General features: G+C 32.1%; 1 long non-coding RNA gene across 3 annotated transcripts; it reads left to right on the forward strand.

Annotated features, from left to right (window-relative positions):
* The first annotated feature begins 14,088 nt into the window (after positions 1-14,088).
* LOC139867615 (uncharacterized) lies at positions 14,089-16,289 on the forward strand. Of its 3 annotated transcripts, XR_011765889.1 has the most exons (6): positions 14,089-14,363; positions 14,506-14,601; positions 14,869-14,995; positions 15,083-15,139; positions 15,667-15,808; positions 15,905-16,289. It is a non-coding gene; the product is annotated as an uncharacterized lncRNA (long non-coding RNA). The 3 variants fall into 3 exon arrangements; XR_011765888.1 differs by lacking the exon at positions 15,905-16,289 and having other exon boundaries at positions 15,667-15,859; XR_011765890.1 differs by lacking the exon at positions 15,905-16,289 and having other exon boundaries at positions 14,506-14,556; positions 15,667-15,859.
* Positions 16,290-20,567: the final 4,278 nt, after the last annotated feature.

The following is a 20,567-nucleotide window of genomic DNA, read 5'->3' on the forward strand; positions in this document are numbered from 1 at the left end:
TTCTGTGTGAACGTAACAATTTCTGCTTGAAGTCTTACGGCTTTAGATGCAGGAAAGAATTGTTTAAGAAATTTGTCAACTAAAACATCCCATGTATCAATCGCCCCTTCAGGTAACGATTCCAACCAATCTTTGGCTTCTCCCTTTAAAGTCCAGGGAAATAACATGAGATATATCTGTTCATCCTCCACTTCTCGTATTTTAAATAGTGTGCAGATTCTATTAAAGGTACGTAGATGTTCATTTGGATCTTCCTTCGGCGCACCACTAAATTGGCATTGATTAGTCACCATGTGTAGAATTTGTCCTTTGATTTCATAATCTGGCGCATTAATGTCTGGATGAGTAATTGCGTGACCTTGGCCAGTGCGTTTAGCTCTCATTCGGTCTTCCATACTTAAAGGTTCCAGATTCTCCATAATTGAATTTGTTGAATCGGTATCACTAGATGATTCTGTTTTAATAGTTCGTTCCTCAACAATCTCTGTTTGAATAATTGGTGGCTCCGGATGAAAGTTTAGTGGTTCAGGATCTACGAACCGTTCCTGAATATTATCCGGATTCTCAATTGTGAGGTTGGGTTCAAAAAATGGATTATCGGAAATTTGAACTGAAGTACTTGGTTGACTAGATGACGATTCTAAAGAAAAATCAACGGCGGTTATATTTGTTAAACGATGTCTTGATCGAGTTACAGGTGGTGAACGTACAAAAGGTGATGAACGTCTTGCTCGGTGCATTCACTGAATATCCTATTAGTTTTAAAAAGGAAAGAAAAATTATAATAAGTTATCCAATTAATAGACTTTTCTGATTTTGCCCACGTTTCGAATAGCCAAAAGATGCAGCAGAGGGGCAGGATTCGTTTGGTCTCAATATAATTGAGGACTGTTTGGCTCCAATAACTCGGTCCACGTACAAATCCAACTATTACTACGAACCAGAAAATTTTGATGTCTATCAATTTAACCACTTAAAATAAATTTTCGTAATTTTAAGAAATTTAGATAAGAAGTAGAAAAAAAATTCTAAGTCCTAAAAACTAGAATGGCGAGAAATAAGAGAGAAAAAGAGTTCGTCGAAAAAGGTTGAAAAAAAAAAAAATGGTTGAAAAATAAAAAGTGACGGAAAAATAAAAGAAACTTATAAAAACTTAAAAATACTTGACTAACCTAACCTTATTACTACAACTAACTTAAAATTATAATCGCAAATTGAAATTACTAATTGGAATGATAATTGATACATAGTAAAAGGTCTAAAAATATTAAAGCTTACAGGAAAAACTAAATCCCAAATAGAAATAACTTAAAAAGAAACTAAAACTTAAAAAGGCGTCGCAAAATTCTAAAGTACCTAAATCTTAGTCTAAAGAAAAAGCACTTAAGGAATTCTACGGCAAAGCCTAAAAATCTAGGAGTAAAAATAACTATAGCAAAAACTAAGTTTAAAATTAAATATGAGCTAAAAATACAAATATTACGCTACAACGATTAAAAAGGTACAAAATATAAAAGTTATAAAAAGTTATAAAAATATTAGATTTTATAAAAATATTATTTTTATATTTTTTTTTATATTATAGTATTATGTAAATAAATAATAAAACTAAACAAAAGTAAAAATAACTAAATAAATTAAAAACTTAATTATAATAATAATAATAGTTTTAGGGTTTAAGTAATAATAATTAAATAATATCCGTAATAAATGCAGAATTAGGGTTCGGTTGTGGCCTGGTCAACCCCTTCATGCGAGTCGCATGGAATAAGGGGGTGGGTCATGCGAGTCGCATGGACACCCTGAACTGGTTCAATTGGACTGGTTCAAATGACAGGTCACGTAATTATTTAATATTTATTTTTAATTTCTGTTTTATATATAATATAAGATATAAATATATAATTTAAATAAAAACTTAATAAAATACTAAAATAAAATACAAATACTTTAATATTTTGTAAATAATAAAGAAAAACTTAAAATACACTTTAAAATATGTTTTTTTTTTTTTTCCTTTTATTAGCGTTGCGCTTCCGGCGTTTAAGAGTGTTCCCCGGCAGCGGCGCCAAAAATACTTGATGTCATGCGAGGTGTATATAAAATAGTTTATATTTTACTAGGAAAAACTATTAAATACGATACAATTTTACACAAGATATTTATTTATTTATAGAATGGATATACTTAAACCTTGCTACAACACTTATAGGCAGTGTACCTAATCGTACAGTAGTGTAGTTTTTAGTAAGTCCGGTTCGTTCCACAGGGAAATCTTTAAACAAAGCTCAACGCTATATTAGTTTACTTTTATAAAAATACAAATATATATATAAGTAATATTATTATTATAAAGGGGGGTTTTTACCGTTTAATGACCGGTTTGTCGATTTTAAGATTTTAGTCGCAGTTAAAACCTAATGTAAAATATAAAGTAAATACAAGACTTAAATTAAAGCGTAAAGTAAATAACGATAATGAAATTGCGAATAATAAAAATGCGATAAAATAAAATTGCGATAATTAAAAAGTACGATAATTAAAAGTGCGATTAAATAACAATAAATAAAAGTGCGATAATTAGAAGTGCAATTAAATATAAAATAAAGGAAATTAAATATGAAATAAAAGAATTATGCTTATTTAAACTTCCGTAATCATGATGTTTGACGTGTTGATTTTAGTTTTATTCCCATGGGTTAATTATCCTTTGTCCTGGATTATTCAATATGTCCGTCTGGTTTTTGTCCATAACAGTCCATCAGTCATAAATATAAAGTGCAAGTGTCCTTGTCAAATTATTATTATACCCGAAGTTAAATATTCCAACTAATTGGGAATTCGAATTGTAACAAGGTTTTAATACTTTGTTTAATGAATACACCAGGTTATCGACTGCGTGTAAACCAAGGTTTTACTACTTTGTTAACAATTACACCAATTACCCTTGAATGTAATTTCACCCCTGTTTTAATTATTCTAGTGGCTATTAATCCATTCCCGTGTCCGGTTAAATGAACGATTATTCGTACATATAAATACCCCGCCCATCGTGTCCGATCGAGTTTATATGGTAATTTATAGGGACGCCCAATTGTAAATCTTTATATTAACATTAACAAACTATCATTTAGTTAAACAAATATAAAGCCCATTAATAGCCCATAGTCTAATTTCCACAAGTGTCGTTCTTTTGTCCAAACCCCAATTATGGTACAAAGTCCAATTACCCAATTTTAGTAATTAGCCCAACATCATGATTACTTCGTTTTAAATAAGCATAATAATAACTTAGTTACGAGACATTAATATAAAAAGGTTGAACATAACTTACAATGATTAAAAATAGCGTAGCGTTACACGGACAGAATTTCGACTTACACCCTTACAACATTCGCTAACATACCCTTATTATTAGGATTATAATTAAAATTAAAATTAAAATATAAATTATATATATATATATCGTATATATTGAGAGATGAGAGAAATATTTTCTGTTTTTTAAAACTCGGCAGAAAACTGGCTTTATATAGGACCTGACCAGCATTTTCACTCCATGCGACTCGCATGGATTTTGTGCCTCTGGCCATGCGAGTCGCATGGCCACCCTGGATCCAGCCAAATTGGTTTGTTTTCTTCTTGCCGACGTAATATAATAATAATATATAATATAATATATAATTATATATATATTATATTATATTCTTGTGCATAGTAGACTAGATATTTTTGGTCCGTTGCGTCGGGCGTTTCTTCTTGGCTCAGGTCCCGGTTCCGGATTTTCGGACGTCTTCGCGTATTATTTTATATCGTGTACTTTGCGTCTTGTAACTTGTACTCTTGTCATTTTGAGACGTTCCTCATCAATATTTTGAACCTTTTTAATCGTATCTTGTATTTTTTAGCTCTTTAGACCTTTTTGTCTTCAATTTGTCGAATCTGCCTTTTATCTTCTCTTTTTAAAATTTAAACGAATATTGCTTGTAAATCGAACAATACCAACTAAAATCTTGTCTTTCTTGAGGAATAATGCTATGAAATATATGTTCGTTTTTAGCATTATCAGTGATCAATACTGAGATCGGTACACGGGTCATGATACGTATTAATTAATTCGAATGTTATATATTAAACTATATATGAACTATTGGACTGTTAAATGTGGACTATAGACTATGGACGAATAATATTGGACAATTAAAATGAATTAAAATACTGATTATAACATATGAAACTAAATAATTCTTCAAGTTTGCCACTTGATTTCATCTTAAACCTCATTCGTATCTTGACGATTACAATCTGCGTTCAAACCTTTCACGATTCTTGAAAACATCTCGATCGAGAGAATGAACCAGCCGCACTTCATCTACGGAAGAAAAGATTGATGCATATAGTTATACACCTGAAAAACCCTCGGAAACTGAGTAAACGTTTAACACGTAGCTGTGCTAATTCCTTTAGTGTTATTATTACCCAAAATAATTTGGTAATCCCTTTCAAAGTAGCAAATTTTGTCACAGCTTCAACAAGTCAACTCCGACTTTTCATCCGAAATAACTTTATTATAACCTTGATATATATGCTTGCTCATTTATTGTTACCAGAGAACCTTTTATATTCAACCATACTACCACCAGCGTTTAATCATCTAAAAACACAATTCTCCTGAAAACACCTTGATTTGATAACCAATGATCCAAATCCGTTAACTTTGAAAATGCTGATGAAGCAGCATGTTGTAGATTGCCTAAACGACCAAAAGTTGATAATAAAGAATGGAACGCTCGATAGAAAATTTGGTATTGAAAAACGGATGGAGCTAACCACGAAGGAGACCAAGGACAAATACAAGGACCAAACCCTATATTCAAAGAATCCAGGTAATTCTGGATCCGATGAAATCTTTAGAGAATATCATGCTCCGAAGTCACGTTAAAATCTTGCGGAAAATTTTTCCTTATCAACTTTCGAACTTAGGAATTCCAAAATATCATCAAAAATATCTTCGATATTTCTGAGGATATTTTCATAAAAATTTTCGTCCGAAATTATATACCTCTTTGTGCTATCTAAGTTACATCATAAAAGAAACTGTTTTAGTTTCCATCCTTCTATAAAATTTGAGTTTAAATTATGAATGAATTCTGGAGAAGTGTTAAGAATTTGAGCATGAGTTAGTATAATATAATGACACTTGGCCAACGTGATTATATTACAATAAGTCATGCTGAAAATTCTAATGTAACGTGATGATGATTCACAGACCTTATCCTCATCATGTGCCATGTTACACGACTCTTTCATTCTACTTAATTTCTAAGCATATCACGGAATTATTTTCTCGATATTTCTGTTCTTCCGTAATTCCAACAAATTCCTAATAAATTGTGTTATTTCATTTTCTTTCTGGTTAAAAGATTTTCTTTAAATTCCTCTGAATTCCGGAATTCAAACGCGACTCCGTCAAAAGTTAAGAGGAATCTCTATTTCTTCAGTTCACTCATTTGTGATAGCTTCATTCGTACGCTTCAAGTAATCGAATCGTTTTATCTATATTAATCAATAATGATAAAACTCTAATTAACAACTCATATTCATCATGAAAACATTTTTACTGTTAACCATGACAACCTCACTCAAATTTCGAGACGAAATTTCTTTAACGGGTAGGTACTGTAATGACCCGGAAATTTCTGATCAAATTTAAACTTTAACCTTTATATGTATCCGACACGATAAGCAAAATCTGTAATATTGAGTCTCGAAAACCTTGAAATCTATATTCATGAAATCCGTTATCCTTTAACCATTCCCGGCGATTCACGAACAACTATTTGTAAATAGATAACATATATATTTAAATAAGTATTTATAATTTGAAATATAATTTAGAATATTATATAATATGATTATTAGGATTTATATTGTAAAATAAATAAAATAAAGTGCGATCAGTGGAAACTATATTTAATAATATATAGATATATATAAATATGTACAAAAATATTATTTGTAAGTATATTTGTTTAAAATATATAATATATATTTATGTGATAAAATTTGTTATTTAAAACTGATTATTTATAGAGAGGGAGTAAATGGAAAATGAATGAGTTCGAGCTTAATTGGAAAACGTCAGTAACACTCGGTTGATGTTTTGTTAGTTTTAATATAGATGTTGTAGATGTTCATGAAAGATTAAAATAAAAGTTAGAGTGTAAATTAATTACGAAGATTCTAGATTTGTTAAAAGTATTTTTGCCTTTTTAAGTTTAAATATTAGTACTCCGTACATATAAATTGGAACAGAAAATAAATAATTTCCGAACCTTTTTGATCAGGTTTTAAACAGGTAATGAGTGAAATAATTTAATATGCTTAATCTAAAAATTTGGGATTTTTAGGAACACTTTTATACGACAACTGTTTAGCAATGGACACGATTTAGTCATTCGGGAAAAAAAAAGAAACTGTCGGCAGATTTAAAACTCCATAACTGTTTGTTGTGCACGTTTAGGAATCAATTATTATTATTATATAGATTTATATTTATTATTATATTCATTAAAATTCAATATTTATACATATACAAAGCATACACATCAGAGAGAAACTAAAACTTCTTCTTCCTCTCAAATTCATTTTTTTTTCTTTTATCTTGATTTGATTCAACAACCATCAACCACATGATCATGCTACTAACTTCGGTTTCGCGGTTGTGAATCATCACCTTGAACCACCAACGTCTCTCTATCCTAACCTCTTTCGTAAACCTCATACTGGAACCACTTACCTTAAACCACTACTTGAACGATAATGAACACCATCATTTTCTTCTCTATCATCAACTACAACTGGCGACACCATCACCACCTTCACCCTATCACCACCCTAACACCATCTATCTTCACCACCCTATCATCGAACCACATATCTTTCTTTCTCTCTGCAAACGTAAAACACTATTGAACCACCACTTACAACCGATACCACTTGCTCGAGTTTATTTTCTGTCTGCTTCGATAACAAAACTACCACATCATCACCCTTATGAACCCACTAGATTATCACTTCATCACCATTATTATCCATTCGAACCACCATGCTCGATCATCACCACTCTTTTGTTTCTGTTTTCTGTATAAACCACAAACACCACCCAATTCAATCACATCCAATCCCTTTGCTACTGCAACTACTGTTTCTGTTTCGGTTCGTTTCAAACCCAATAAAACCCACCAATTTTATTTGCTACTGTTCGCTGCAGATCACCACAAACCGCCATCCACCATCCAACTCTCGACACCATGTAATACTGCAGCTGCTACTGTTTAAATAATCAATGAAGATGATTAACATCCGCCAAAAACAGCAGCTTCTGCTGCTGTTTTCTTTCTATTTCTGTTACTGTTTTCGTAAGTGAAAAGGATGATGTTGTTTATGGCTCGTTAACGATGATAATGATATAAAGGTTTGGTAATGATGATGATGAATATGATTTAGAAGGTGATTAAGATTATTAAGATATGATGATAAGATGATTTCAATGATGGTTGTAGTCTACGGTCTATTTAACCTAATAAAGAAGAAGATGGCAGCGGGAATAATTGGGTTATAAGAATTTAGAGTCATAGCTATAACAGATAGTAACAAACAGCTCGACGGTTTAGGGATGTGTTGTGTAGCAAGAGATCATGGGTTCGAAACCAGGGGTCTCTATATTTTTTTTCTTTTTCTGATGTCTTAAGAGTTTTGGCCTATTAGCTATTGGGCCAGATTATATTAATTGTTGGGCTGAGATCAAAATGCTAAACAGGCCGAAGCCTTTTATCTTGCTATTGGGCCGTGAAATAATGTTTGGGCTTGGGGTGGACCGAGGAAAAAGAAACCAAGACATAAAAAAAAATGGACGTAATACTAGAATTTTATTTTGATGATTATGAGGATAATTAGAATAATGATGAAAGGGTTATATAGTCTTTAATCCGGTTATATAACAAGAAAGCATGATAGCTCTTATGGTTTAGAGTGTTGTTGGATTAGTAGGAGGTCGCGGGTTTGAGCCCCGTCATGGGCAATTCTTTTTAGAAAAGCTTTCAATAAGGGTATACACTTTTATATATTTTCAGTTTCATTATTATTATTATTATTATTATTATTATTATTATTATTATTATTATTATTATTATTATTATTATTATTATTATTATTATTATCATTTGTATTAAAAACTATCGTTCTTATTAAAAGTATCATTTTTATTATTATTATCATTATTAGAAAAATTATCGTTTTCATTAAAATCATTTTTTTTACTATCATTATTATTATTTTGACATTAATATCACTAAATTTATATTATTATTATTATTATTATTAATACTAGTATCAATATTATTTTATCAAATAACTATTAGATATATAAAACTATATTTACTCCATATAACATAATCTTATTAATACTTTTATAATAAATATTAATGAATATAACTAATTAGGTTATTAATAAAATACCTAATTAAAATAACAATTAACTCACTAATAATATATAAATTTGTTCGATTACCACTATATGTGTTAATATATATATAAATGATATAAGTTCGTGAATCCGAGGTCAACCTTATACTTGTTCAATGTCGTCATATGTATTTTTACTACAAAATACAGTATGGTGAGTTTCATTTGCTCCCTTTTTAATTGCTTTTGCAATATATATTTTTGGGCTGAGAATACATGCGTTGTTTTATAAATGTTTTACGAAATAGGCACAAGTACTAAAACTAATTCTATGTGGGTTTAAACCAGAAATATACCCTTAGCTTGGTAACATTAAACTACTTGTCTATGTACGGTAGGCGCGAATCCTAAAGATAGATCTATTGGGCCTGACAAACCCCATCCTGACTATGGGATGCTTTAGTACTTCGAGGTTATTTTAAACACACCTGATCTGGTGTACTTCAGAGGGTAAAACATGAACGTTAAGGCTTGTTACCGGTTGCCCACAACTTATAGAATACTTTTATACACTTGCGAGTGTACATATATTTATAAACGGAAATCTTGTGGTCTATTAATATATTGAAATGATTGTTATGATAAACCTATGAACTCACCAACCTTTTGGTTGACATTTTTAAGCATGTTTATTCTCAGGTACGAATTAAGTCTTCCGCTGTGCATTTTGCTCATTTTAAGGACATTACTTGGAGTCGATCATCGCAATGGGACCAAATGTCGGTGACTTCGTCCGGATGGATTAGGACGGGTCCTTTCACATACGGATATTTAAAAGATGTTATGTGTGTTTAGGTCCCTTGAAAGAAGAATTTAAAACATTACGTATGGATTTACTAAGGTTAGAAAATTTCGAAGTGATGTTGGAGTGGATTCAAAAAATGGTATTTATCATTTGACATATGCTACGATTGAAGTTGAAAACTATAATTATTGGAGTTGGTTTATAGTCTATTTGAGTACTTATTTGAATCTAACTAGGATGTCCAATTTTACTTTCATAAGTGACAGACAAAAGGTATGGACAAAAGGTTTATAGACTATTTATATATATATAAATTGTGGTAAATGGTGTCAGTGTCTGATTGGCTAATACAATTCGTTAACAGTAACTACAATATACTGGTCGTTTTGTTTATTTAAAAGGCAAAAACGACATCCTAAGAACCTCCCTCTAACTCCAATCCTCTCCACATTTCTCTAGAAGCTTCTTCCTAAACTCCACAACAATGGCAACCACCTTCATCCTCTATACTATTAGCCACTTGGATTTTCCCACAACCTTCATCCACAGGCTTCATCTACAACATAAATTAGGGTTTCTGTTGGTACTAAAAATAATATACCACACAGCTACTTACTCCATCCTTCTTCTTCAATTGCAAACCGTCGTGCCGCCGCCGTCATCGTCGCTACCCCCATCACTATTTTCGACCAGGTAAACCTTCGTTCTGTTACGAATTTGTAAAAAAAATGCTCTGGAATAACTGTTTAGGGTGATGCAAAAAATGACTTGATATTTAGGTGGAATTCATCAAGGTTTTACTTTTTAATTAAACTTAGTCTTATGCATCATGACTTTGTTGAAGTTAAAATTGAAGTTAATTGCGCTGAGGTTTCAGGTGCAGCTACGCTTGTTGAAATGTTTGAAATCGTTGTCATCAAGATCGTAAGTACTGAAGTTGATTTGTATTCTTATTTCATGTTTTTAGTGTTTAGAATCCGAATTCAAGCTGTTACTTTTTTCGCTTCAGATAATGATCTAGGTTTAGGTTGAATTCTGAGTATTAGCAAATGTAGTTTATTTTATGTTACGTAATATATATATATATATATATATATATATATATATATATATATATATATATATATATATATATATATATATATATATATATATATATATATATATATATACACACACACACGCGCGCGCCTATTATGTGTATGAAACTATGAATTAACTGTAACAAATTCAATTTGGTATGTATGTCCTATTAAGACCTTACGTCTCATGTCATGTTTTAGGGTATGATGAACCTCATATTTGCATCTCTATCTATTGTTTCATTTTAGATAGCCCCTTTTATGTAAAAATTATGTATATGCTTTTATAATCACTTGCAGGTAGTAGACCTCCCATAAAATGATCCGGTGTAGATGGTGAGATAATATTTTTAGTATTCGATTTACTAAGACCGACTCTTGAGGACCTGTTTAAAAAACTGTACTCAAGGTACAGAATAGGTACATTATACTTTAGTAGTTTATTGTGTCTTCATATAACTAATGCAGAGCAACAGTACCAATAATAATAAAAAAGAGTAACATGAAATATGCATAAATGAACAACAAAGAAGTTATGACAATATGTGATCTATTAAAATTAAACAAAATGTACATATAAAGTTTACTAGCTTCTTGCAATCATCACATCTCAGTAATGAAGGTGTGGTTTTTGTTGTTTTTTTTTTTTTGTTGTTGTGGTGAATCATGTTAGATTTTGTTAACTGCTATTGATGTCTCACAAGGTTTTATTTTTATAGCTGTTGTTGTAGTCATCTGAGGTAGTGACAGTGATTTACAAGTTTTATGCATACCAGGTATTGCTTTGGAACATTTCATTGTAAGTTGCTATATGTAATGTTAATTTCTTTATTTTTTCTCGGTTGTTGTCTTATGCTATAAAGGCATCACACGTATTTACAAAGATACAGCTGATTATAATGGTGCATGTATTTATTGTGGCGGTGAGAAGTGTCTTATGTCATACTCTGGATATCTAGGCCATTTGTCGCGTACATGGCAATCCCCAATTTTTTATAACTTCTACGTGAAATGTTAACTAGCCTGAGATAAGAAGATGTGTCGATAAATTTCTCAATTTAACTACTATTGATAGAGCTGACATTGATGTTCACGTGTTCCAAATGAAAGTTAGGCAATTAATATCAAGTTTAAGAGAAAGGAAACCTCTTGGACATGTTAAAGCAGGTATGTATTCATGTTAAGCCATCTATATTGTTCCTCTCCTGTCTATTCATATAGTAGTTTTAACACCCATGGTTTGCATATGGTAGTTAATATAGATTTTTGCAGGCTAATAGTTTTGGATATTTATAATTTGGAATGCATGGTTTAATATTTTTCAGATTGCATACAGTCTTCGAATCAGTCTTATTTAGGATCCATAGTACCTTATAGTGTTCATCTAATTGATACTTTCACATTTTTTGTTCAACAATATAATGTAAACTGTGACTTTTGACATCGAATAATAAAAGGATATTACTTCTCCAAAATGTGTGTGTTTATTTTGTTTTCAAAATAGACATGTAATTGCAATATTAGAGTAGCAAAATTTATAACTAAATTGTGAGCGACTTCTACCCTTTGACCAGTTTCTTTTTCATATAAGTCTTTTACTATATATTCAAGAAATTTAGATGTAGAGCCTCAAAATCATGCATTCAGCCATCTAAAGACGGAGTAGGCTCATGTTCATCTAAAGGCAAATAGATTTTCCTTTATTTTGCCCAGAGGTATATGCATCACTTATTCCTATTTGTAGTTGATTACATACTTTGAAATTGTACACATTTAAGTTTTATGATTTTGGTAAATTAAATTATCATTTTGTGTAAAGAGTTTGTTCGTTTAGATATGTCAATAGTGTTCAAAATGTGTGCTTTTAGACTATCTATCACTAGGAGAAGTTATTGTACAAATCAAACCGGTATACATATTTTCGTACCAATTTTAGGCCCCCTTAAATTACATTCATGAATCATGAACAAACATCTACGCAAGTACTTAAACAACCAAGAATAAATTACGAAAAAAAATAGGACGCTGAAAAAACATTACCAAAACCCAGTGAGGCAGGGCACCGCCAATTGCAAAATAGAGTATTAGAAGTTGGATTTTAATTAGTTGTTGTGTGTTTAAAATTGTTGCAGGAAACCAATAGCAAAATGGAGTAAACAGCTCAAAGTGTGATCAAGGACATAGTGATGAATGCAGTTGGAGAAACCACAGTAAAAACGAGATCTCAGGTGCTAATCATACAAGGTAAGAAACTTTATCTTATAAAAACTGAGTTGCATATGGGAAGAAAACCAACCAACGATCCATAAACAATACGTATGATTAAGAAAAGAAATCGATGCAACAAAAGGTATAAGCTTAATGCAGGTAATTTTTCTTTGGATAATTAAAGAGCTGCATTATATGTAACAATATTGTCATAACCTTACTTTCATATTATATCATACCTTTCATGTCAACTACCTACCCATGTAATGTGAACATACTAACAAACTGAATTTAGAATTGCGCAGGTGGAAAGGAAATACTTATTGGTTCAAAAAAAAAGAAGGATTGAAACCCTCAAATGAAGCCAACAACTACTTTTGTAAAGCAAAACAATAGCTGTAAACAATGTGTAAATTTAAGTTACTATAAGCTACATACCACGTAAGCAACAAAACAAGCGAGTTTTATAGTTGTTTACATATTATAGAGGGGAAGGAAATTAACTCATTTGGACCCCTTTTAACCGTTAGGTCATTTTGGTTTCAAATTCGGTAATTGTCGATTTCGACAAGGCCTACCAATATCCGCCGCGAAGCGCGGACCACAATACTAGTTGTTGCTAATTAATTATGGTTCATGATTTGGTAGGGACTTTTACTAGTTGTGAAAAAGGTTGTTTCTTTGTGTAGAACATATATTTTATTCGAGACACTTGCATGAAAAGATGAAAGCTAAGTGGAGGGGACTTGCATACAAGTTGGGATGACATCGGGTCGGGTTTGGGCCGGGTATAAGTAATCCCAGTCCCAAACCCGATTAAGAAATTTGGTCCCAAACCCGGCGGTTCTCCATTTACTTACTAACTATCGGATTTTGGGTTTTCTCACGGGCATTCGTGTCCCCATTTACTTACTAGCTATCGGGTAAACGAGTTTTTGAGTTTTTACTGACATTCGATTGTCCATTTATAATTAATATACATGTGTAGATTATAGATATAAATATATAATAATACAAGAATCGAAATAAAAGAGTTGCACACTGTTTCTTATTTTGTTCTTTAATACTAGTATATATCAAATTATAATGTAGTGGTATACACTAACTTGTATTGTTTTAAGTTCTCTAAGTAATTTTCACCAAATTGACCAATCTCAGTTTGCTGATTGATGGTAAATATAAACAAAATTGAACAATTTCAATTTGCTGATTAATACGTAGTACAGTAGTAAATAAATTATGTATAGCTTTTTAGAGTATATATATATATATATATATATATATATATATATATATATATATATATACATTAAAAGAGAGTCTCAATTAGCTAATAAATATTTTCAAAACCTCCTAATTATCATTAGATTAAAAAATTACGTTACAATACCCCTTAATCTAACGATCTTTAATCATTCACAAAAATATTAGCTAATAAATCAATTTTACATACCCTCTATCCCTAAAATAACCTTATAACTTCAATTGAATTAAAAAAATTTTTAAAAAAAATACGGGATACCAAATCCCTTTAATTTTCTCAAATTTTCATCCATCTGAGAAAAGTTTTTCCTGCGTTACCTTCAATCCTTCTTGTGCAGTTTCAATCCCAGCCGTTTTGCTAAAATCGCCTCGAAAGCCATATACAATCGATTAACAACATCGATTGTAGTAGAATAAAAAAGACGTTCGATTGTAGCAGAAGCATCACGACATTCAATCGACAATCGATTTTGACTTGATGAAATATCTTACCTCATGATAATTTCTTAATTTTAATCGACGATTAGGGTTTGAAACAGGTAATATCAATGTTTGGATTTCTTGTAATATCACGATTGTTTATTATTTGATTTCTTTTTGGTTACAGATTGTTGTTTCGTTAATTTTGATCTGTGATTTGGAATTCAAGCAGTTAATATCTTTGATTGGTATTGCAAGCAGGTAACATTCATTTTGTAGAGCGTATGCTGCACGAGATTCAACATTCAATCGGTATTCTCTTACGATTCAAAGATTTAATCACATATCTTCTGAAGGGTGGGTCAGCTTTTTCATGTCAAAATACATAGAAGTTTCACCTTACGAACTATCTGAACTATTCTTTTTAGGCATTTTTATTTCACCTGTTTAGTATAGAGTATAATCTAGATCAACCCATTTCAAATAAGAATGAACTTAAGCTCTATGCATAAAATAACTGTCTGATTATTACATAAGAATGCTTTCAAGTTCATTTATAGTGACTATATTATATCTTTTAAATTAGTGCATGAAATTTTATAGTTTCCGTTTTCATTGTTTTAGGATCTGAAGAATGAGGTAACAAAGACTTATTGATTCAAATGGGCTGAAATGGTTGGCCAAGTTATTAAATACCAATTGATAAGATGATGACAGTGATTTAGAATGTGAACTCGAAGCTTTTCCAACTGTTAGTAATTACAAATGGATACCAACAGGTATAGGGTTTAGTAATGTTTTGTATATCCTTGGCTGATTGGTGCCCATGAAATTTCAGGTGAATTGCTACCTGTGTGCGCTAATTTCCTCGGTTGTCTTGCCGCCTTCTCCACTGGTAATGTCTATAAATGTTTTCCTTAGTTGATTTTAGTTTCCAATTGCCGGATTTTACTTAAAGAATCTGAATATTTTAAGCATGTTTTGTTTGGTGTAGATATAGAATATAGATATGGTGCTCAACTGTAAAGTTAAAATTTGTGTTTAATTTTTTTCTCTTTTAATTTTTTTTCTAATTTCGCTTTGACTGAATGTGGTATGCATATGTTATTGGTTCTGGATAAGTTCTTACTAAATTTTTACTGCATATCATAAGTTTGCTTTGTACATCGTCTATTTCAAATACTTTTAAGTTAATGGCATCTAAAAGAAACAAAAGAAAAATCCTGTTGATGAACATTTGCCACTTGATGGTGCTGCTGCCCATTTTTCCTACCTTCGTTTCAAGTTGTGTATGTTGCTTTATGTCTTATTTACTAGAAACGTTGCATACATGCATACCACAAATGCTATACTTTGTTGCTTTATAACCTTATGTAATAATATTACAACATATGTGACAATCATAATCTCTTAAATTTGCAGCATGGTACACATAACACCAATTGCGTCTTTCACACCAGCTGATACAAATAAAACAATAAAAGTGAAGGTCTACTGAAATTGTATTGCTAACAATCCACCAGTTCCTATACACAGTTATTGTTGTATATTCATCGATGAGCAGGTATTTTTGTTATCAACACTTATGTTAACACATAACCCTTACAAAAACTGTTAACACATAACTCTGACATTATTGTTGTATGTATATTTTCTTCAGATGTAATATGGATTTAATGAGTTAATATTATATTAATCTCATTTGGTTTACGGTTGGAACTAGAAATGAATAATCCCTAAAACTTTAGAGATTATATAATCGCCGCGGAATATTTCTTCAACGTAAATGAAATAATGAATTAATACTTCATCACTCATTATTGTTGGTATCCCTCAGTGCATGCGGTGCGTATGATGTTGATGCTCGTAATGCGGCTTGCGATGTTGAGGCTTGTGATGTTGTTGGTACTGCTGCTGCTGGTGCTGGTAGTGGTTTGATGTGAGTATAGATGATGAGAATTTGTTTTGTTTTGTATTGTGAAAGAAGATGTTTAAAGTTTCTTGAATAAAAAGAGAGGTCAAAAGCTTTATAAAGGGAATGAAATGATGTATGATGCACTTGCTAATGAAGTTTTGCTTTGCATGACAGTAAATTTTTTTTTTTTTTTTTTTACTAAATAATTCACCATGCAAGATACGGAGTAAAGATCGGATAGCCTCAATAATATTAGTAATATTATACTCGTTGCGACATATCCTGGAAAGGAGAGAGAAAATGGTGTTACGAACATGTTCGCCGGTAAGTGTCTCATGTTCTTCACCAAGAGGGCAATGTGGTGGATGGAAGGGATCACCTTCTTCTTGTCTCCAATGATTAAGTATACTGCGAACCCATCCCCAATTCATCCAGAATAGATGATGGCTAATTGGTTGATCCATTCCAGTCACACTGATTTCAGAGCTCGAGTGAAACTTCATATCGGAATCCGAGGGACTTGAACTAGTGGCGAGTTCCATTTCGTACGATTGAATAAAGGATTTTTCGATATGAAATGATTTTTGGCTATCGGATGGTATTCTAATTACATAGAATATCTATATATATAGAGAAAAAGATTTCATAGATTACGGGAGAATTTACGGAATATGTTAGGCAAAGTTTACAGTAACAGATACGCTAAGATATGAATTAGCAGATACGCTAAGATATGAATTTCGTCTATACACTATTCATGTAATCAATGCAGTAAGATGTGTCTAGACTAAGAATGATAAGCAGGTAATTTTCTAAGGGTGATAAGCAGATGATTCCCGACTAGAAATGATAAGCAAAACTTTTGACATGCAGTTAAGGTCGAAGTCCAGACTCACTAATGCATCTTAATAATTATCCGTTAGACACACTAATGCAAGACCTGGTTCGCTAAGACCACCGCTCTGATACCAACTGAAACGACTCGTCCATATTACTATAAACGTGGTACGTTATTCATTGATCCCATAGCGAGTTATTTGACCTCTATATGATACGTTTTAGAAAATATTGCATTCGTTTCATAAAAAGCACACTATTATTATACATAATTCATGTTTTGAACAAGTGGGCAATTATTTAAGAAATAATCCCCATAATACATCGGTTTCCAAATACTACACACGTGACATAACAGTCGAATATAATACATGACAAAGGTTTTATTGAATGCAACATTTCATTTAAACAAAAGCATGAGACTCCATGCACAGCTTGCTCAGATAATGCAACAGCAGAAGATTTTCTTAAGGACATGAGAATAAACATGCTTAAACAGTCAACACAAAGGTTGGTGGGATATATAGGTTTGGCATCGATATAAATATAGACCACAAGATTTCATAGTTATAAATATATGTACACTCGCTAGAGATGGGCAAAAAAACCGGATCCAGATCCGATCCGGTGACCCGATCCGGAACCGGACAGAACCAGAACCGGACACAGCGAAATCCGGATCCGGATCCGAGATCCGATCCGGTTCCAACCGGATCCAGATTTTCAAGAGAACCGGATTTTTCCGGATATAAATCGGATTTTATCCGATCCGGTTTGGATCCGGATTTTCAAAAAAATAGCCGTTTTTTTTCCTTTTTTTTTTGTTTTTTGCAGTTTCAGCCTTTTTTTTGCAGTTTTTTGAGTTTTTTTTTTTTTTTTTACCATTTTAACCCCACAAAGTCCATTATAAATACATGGTTTAGCTTTGGTTGAAAATGCACCAGCAAACATTCTCATATTTCTTTCTAAATCACTAAATATTCTCTAATCTCTACTTACTTATCCCATAATGGATAATTCACAAGCTTCCGCTTCCGGTTCCGCTTCTGTTGGAACATCTTCACAAGGCTACACTACGGCCGATATTGATTACAAAAAAGAAACAAAGCGAAAAGGGGACGTTTGGTCCAAATTTGAGTTGTGTGTAATGAAGGATGGTGCGGAAAAAGCTCGTTGTACACAATGTATGAAGTTCATGGGTGTTTCGGGTAATACAACGTTAAGAAAACATCTTGACAAAAGTTGTAGTGCAAGGCAAGACCCGAGACAACAAACAATGCGGGCCGATGGTTCGATTTTTGAATACGATGCCGAAGCTCTTCGGCAAGATTTGTCAAGGTTTGTCATTCAACAAGCGCTTCCTTTCAACCACTTCGACAATCCAAGGCTTACGGAGCTAATTCGGAATCGACTACAACCGCGATATAGCAATGTAAGTCGTTCTACCTTAAGACGTGACGCCTTTAAATTATGGAAAAAAGCTAAAACTGAAATAATTGAAGGTTTTCGAACATATAAACATAGGGTTTCTATAACTTGTGATGTTTGGAGCGCACCACATGGAACGGCAAATTCTTATTTAGCCGTTACCGCTCATTGGTTTAATCCCGATTCGTGGCTTTTAATGAAACGTGTTATCGATTTTAAAATATTTGGTTATCCACATAACGGTAATAATATAAAAAAAGCGTTACAAGACACTTTAGAAGAATATAATTTAATCGATAAAGTTTTTACAATTTCGCTAGATAATGCATCTAATAATGATGCGGCCATGAGTGAGTTAAAAATTGCACTTAGACCAATTTTAAATGGTGCATTTATTCATACACGTTGTGTTGCTCATATTATAAACTTGGGAGTTCAAGATTGTTTAGCTTTTTGTTCTTCATTAAAAGAAAAATTTAGAAGATTATTAGTAACGATTTATCGTACGAGCAACGCACGACATCATAACTATAAGGCTTTTGTTAAAGATTGTCATGGCACTTGGTTAGGTCCTTATTTTGATAATAATACAAGATGGAATTCTACTTGTTTAATGTTCGAAAATATTTTACGTCAAAAAGAAACGTTAATAGCTTTTAATAGAAAACTACTTAGAAATGGATTTTCCGAACCAATTAGTGACGACGAATGGGATGACTTGGAATCATTAACAAGTTTTTTACAAGTTTTTAAAGAGGCATCAACAATGTTATCGGGTGTTTATTACCCAACTAGCGTACTAGTTTTAGAACAATTTTATATAATGACGGAAAAAATATGCGAATTTGCGAACTCAAATAATGTTATTTTTAGACAAGCGATTTTTCATATAAGAAAAAAACTAAAAAAATATTTTGGAGAGATACCGAAGGTATTTTTATGTGCGGCCGCACTTGACCCACGATTAAATTTTAATGGGGTTGAACGATTGATGACAACAATATATACCAACTTTGATTGTGTGCATGGTATTTTCGATGACGAACCTAACTATCTTTTGAACCAAGTACACGCTTTTAATGATGTTTTTGAGAATATGTTTGGTATTTATGCAACAAAATATGGTCGACAATCAAACCCAATTGTTGACCAACCCGGATCATCTTCTCGAAGGAGCCGAGACCTCAAAATAAGTCTTTTTAACTTAGTACGTGAAGACGCTTCCAAACGTGCACGAACATCGGCACCCACAAGCGAGTTGGGAAATTATAAGATGACAAACTTTACACTAAACATGAGTGAAGAACAATTTAACAACCTTGACATTTTAAAATGGTGGGAAACAAAACAAGACACATATCCAATATTAAGCATTATGGCTCGTGACTTATTTACCGTTCAAGCTTCAACCGTAGCTTCCGAATCGGCCTTTTCTTTGAGTGGTCGAATTATATCGGAAAGAAGGTCAAGACTTACCCCCCAAGCCGTGAAAGTATGTGTATGTTTGAAAGATTATTTGGATGGGGTAGATAGGATACAAGATCAAACTTCATTATAAGGTCCGTTATATAACGACATTGAAGAATGTATAGAGTATGAAGAAAATTTAGCGGGATTATCACCTACAACAACCGAAGAGAATTCCGACAATGAACTAAACGAAGTGGATGAAGGTGACTATGAAGCGTTTGATATGGACCAAACCGAAATGAATGTATCGGGTTACCAACAAGCTTACCTTTCTCTAGTTGATGACCCCGCTTTTGAAGACTACGATCGAAGGCACCGTCCTCAACGCGCTCAACAAGATAACACATTTGGGTCATTTGACGACTAAAGTATAACGGGTGATGGCAATGCCGAAGCTCGATATACTTTAGTCTTAATACATTATTGGGTGATGGCCATGCCGAAGCTCGAAATGTATTAATTATAATTGTATTGTTCGAATAAAAGTGTTGTTATTTTTATTATTGTATCGTTCGAATAAAAGTGTTATTTTTATAATTGTATTGTTCGAATATTGTTATTTATATTATCTATTGTGTTGAGCATTATAACTTTTCTTTATACCGATTATATTATTGTTGTCAAACGTTAAAAAAAAATAGAACCGGTAAAAATTTAATTCGCAAAATCGAAT

The sequence above is a fragment of the Rutidosis leptorrhynchoides genome, chromosome 9 (genome assembly GCF_046630445.1).
Source record: "Rutidosis leptorrhynchoides isolate AG116_Rl617_1_P2 chromosome 9, CSIRO_AGI_Rlap_v1, whole genome shotgun sequence".
Taxonomy (NCBI): domain Eukaryota; kingdom Viridiplantae; phylum Streptophyta; class Magnoliopsida; order Asterales; family Asteraceae; genus Rutidosis; species Rutidosis leptorrhynchoides.